The sequence below is a fragment of the Lagopus leucura genome, unplaced genomic scaffold (assembly GCF_019238085.1).
Source record: "Lagopus leucura isolate 7727_CA_CO unplaced genomic scaffold, USGS_WTPT01 34385-0_obj-0_obj, whole genome shotgun sequence".
NCBI classification, from domain to species: Eukaryota; Metazoa; Chordata; class Aves; order Galliformes; family Phasianidae; genus Lagopus; species Lagopus leucura.
In genome coordinates this window covers 1-3,443 of record NW_024969123.1, presented here as the reverse complement: position 1 = coordinate 3,443, position 3,443 = coordinate 1, and the positions used below count along the sequence as shown (strand labels likewise).

General features: G+C 54.5%; 1 pseudogene; it reads right to left on the bottom strand.

Annotated features, from left to right (window-relative positions):
- Window positions 1-7: 7 nt before the first annotated feature.
- LOC122194025 lies at window positions 8-1,139 on the bottom strand (annotated as a pseudogene).
- Between the last annotated feature and the right edge of the window lie 2,304 nt (window positions 1,140-3,443).

The window sequence follows — 3,443 nt, the reverse complement described above, 5'->3', positions numbered from 1 at the left end:
CCGTGGGGCAGAGCTGGTGCTGCAGGGAGCCCTTGTGGGATGGTGGTGGTGCCTGGGGTTGGAGGGCTGAGCAAGCTGGCTATGGCAGGGCTGGGGACAACAGGGATAACGAAGGGGATAATGGAGAGAGATGGCTTTGGTGGGGCTGCCTGGGTTTTTAGGTGCTCTGGAGGGTTGCTGACGTTCATCAGGAAGCGCAGCATCTCTCCCTTGTGAACGTTTGGGGCTGAGGCAGTGGGGTGAGTGGAATGGCACAGCTGGGTCTGGGAATGATGGCTTTGGGTTTGGCCAATCCTTGGTGGCCCCTGGGTGAGCCAGTGCCCTTGGCCCTGCCTTCAGTTCCACGGACCGAGGGGGAAACAGCCTGCAGGGCCAAGGCTGCCTGGTCCTGGTTCACTTGGCTGTGGGTGGTGTGGGGCTGTGTGCCAGTGGGCTGAAGGCCCCAGGGGGCAGCCAGCAGGCTTTGACAGCAGCAGAGGTGGCTGGCTGCGGGCTCTGTCTGCTCCACGCTTTGGTTCCCAGGTCTTGGGCTGCTCCCAGTCGTCCTCCGGGTTGTGGTTCCAAGAAATCCATCCAGTTGGAGAAGCATCCCCCAAGGGGTGGCAGCTGATGTGTTTCAGCACCTTATGGCAGCATGCATGCAAGAGGCCGGTGAAGGCAGCGGGTGCAGGGCCCCCATGCTCAGCTCTTGGGTAAGGCTGTCTGTCCTGCCAGGGGAGCCCTGCGATGGGTCCTGCCTCACTGCAGCCTCCCCTGGATGCGTCCTTCAATCCTTGTGTCTCCGGGCTCCTCTGCTCCTTGAAGTGGGGGTTGGCTGCCAGCCGGCTGGGCTCTGGGTTGGGGTGAGTGCTGCTCGCCGCCCCATTGCCCTCCAGGCAGTGCTGTTAGTGGCAGTGGCAGCACTCTGCCTCACTCAGCTGGGCCAGCAGCTTCTTCTTGGCCAGCAGAGACGCGATGGGGTGGTTGCCTGAGGAGTAAAAGCTGGACAAGAGGCACTTGCAGGCTTCAGTGTGGGCGCAGCGAGTGCTGGGCCACCCCCAGAGGGGCTGTGCCAGGGCCGTGGGGCTGACACATTGCTCCACTGGCCAGCCTTGCTTGTGGGCCTCTGTTGGGTCTTCCTGGGTGGGGAATGCAGCCATCAGGAGACACCCGGCGGGGCAAATGTGCTCAGTGCATCTTTAAGATGGGGAAGAAGAGTATACGTATCTGAGAATACCTCACTGGTGTGAAAATGTCAGCCCTGATGGATATCTGTGATGGAAACTTGTGTGGGAGCAACAATTCAGTGATAAAATAGGTCAGATCCTTAGGCTGGAGTTGGGTACCTTACAAGAACCCTTTTGTGATTTGGTTTGACAGTTTGCTCTGCATGATGTGGATGGTGGAGCTGTGAGGATGTGATCCATTTCCAGCTGTGAACAAGATTGCTCTCAGAGCTGCTGCAGTGAGATGCGTGTGGGCTGACTGTAAGCTGAAACGTAATTGCCTGTGAATATCAGTGTGTGTGTGGGGATTTTGTTTTTAATTCTGGGATTTCCTCCTTGCCCTGCAGCAGCTCTGAAGAGGCCTTGTTTTCCCAAACCCTGCTTTGCTGCTAATGGAGGCTGATGGCAAGTGCTGTGCTTCGGGCCCTTGGCTTTTAGCTTCTGTGGCCTGTGTGCCCTGGAGGCTGCTTTCTTTCACATCTCTTTTGTTTGGCAGCCACCTTTTTGGTAGATAAGATTTATTAGGGATGTTGTTGCTTTCCTGTAGTGGCTGTATGTAGGTGCTGGAGCAGGGGAGGTTATCAGAAAAGGGAAGGATTTGCTGCGCTAATTGAGTTGTAGCCTTTTAGACACATGGAAGTTGAGGTGCTGATACTGTGCTGTGTAGCTGGAGGACTTCCTCAGGAATAATCTGGGACCTGGTCCCCAGTTCCCAATTTGAGCTTCTCCATCTGTTTCTGCCCCTATTGGAGCAGACCTGTATCTTGGAGGCAAGATCTGGGCAGTGGAAAGCTTAGCCTGGAGGGATATTGAGTGGCCACGTTAGTATATGAAATGTTCAGGCATGGAAGAGAGCAGCCAGTTTACAGCTGAGGAATAGTTTGCCTTTCCTCCTAAATTGTTGCCCCTGGTTTCTATGAGCACTGTTACCCACTGCTTGCAGTGAGACTCAGCCCTGGGTATGAGGGGGCCTGGTGCTGAGCGAGGTGTAACTGCAGCTCTGCACTGCAGCAAACTGCACCCAGCAGTATCACAGGAGCTGGAGCACCTGGTGTGTGCTGGGTTTTAAACGTGCTTTAATGGCACTGGACTTGTGGGCTGCCACTCGTTCCCTTGGGAACTTTCTGTAAGGCTGTTGGAAGGCGTTAGGACTGCCAAGTGTCCTCGTGCCCTTCTGTCAGCGCTGACTGTTCTCAAGGCACACATAGAAGCAGAGTCATGCTGTCAGGTTTGTTTTGTAAGGGAAGGGACAAAAATGAAATGGAAAAAAGCTTTTAGCTTGGATCAGTTCCCTAATCTGGTGCAGTGCAGTCTGACACTGAGAAGGTGATGGCTGAGCAAGGCTGGGGGCTGCTGGTGCTCCTTAGGAGGGCAAGGAGCGCGCTGAGCTGTGCTCCTGGCTGGAGCTAGCAGGTGTGTAAATGGCTGTGCTGAGGGGTCAGGCCTTGCAGAGAGCTGGGGCCAGCAGCTGGGAGACGACGGCTTCACAGCCAGCCCTCCTGCAGATCACCATGACTTGTGTTGGGCTGCAGCCTTGCATCGTGCCTCGGGCCAAGCAGGGGGCTGGAGGCAGGGGATGTTACTGGGTGGGAGCCACCAAACCCACCATCTTCCCCGTTCCTGTGCCTTGTACAGGCTGTGGGAACTGGAGTTTGTTTGAGAGTGAGTTGTTTCTGCAGTGCCCAGTCTGCAGTGTTCGGTCTGTCCGCTCTTGAAGTCGGTGGAGCCTTCCTGGTAGTTTGGTTATTCAACTAAATATCAAACTGTTGTCTTGTTCCACGAGAACCTTCCCTAAATACAATTATTTAGCTGCGGAAACGTTGGACTGTAGGCCAGCAGGCAGAAATGATGTGTGCAGAGGGGTTTGTGGAAGCACCTTGCCCGTGAAGGAGCCTCTGTGTGCTGTGACTGCTGCAATGCCATGATAAAAATAACATAAAGGATTCTAATAACTAATGAACTTGTTCGTTAATGGATTAAGTGTTGTCTTAAGGGCAGCAGTTGGAGTCCATCTAACAGAAGCTGGCTGGAGGTGTGTGCTGTGGCTGTGACAAACTCTGCTTTATCATAGCCTGTGCTTTTCAGTAGCTGCTTGCCACGCTGTGATGTGGTTGGAGAGGGAGAAACAGAGCACTGGTCATTTCCCAGCAGACGGCGATGAGTTTCCACTCAGTCACGATGCTCTGTGGTCTGACAGGTTTATAATGATTATCCTAAGGTTGGTGTCTCTGAGGGGAC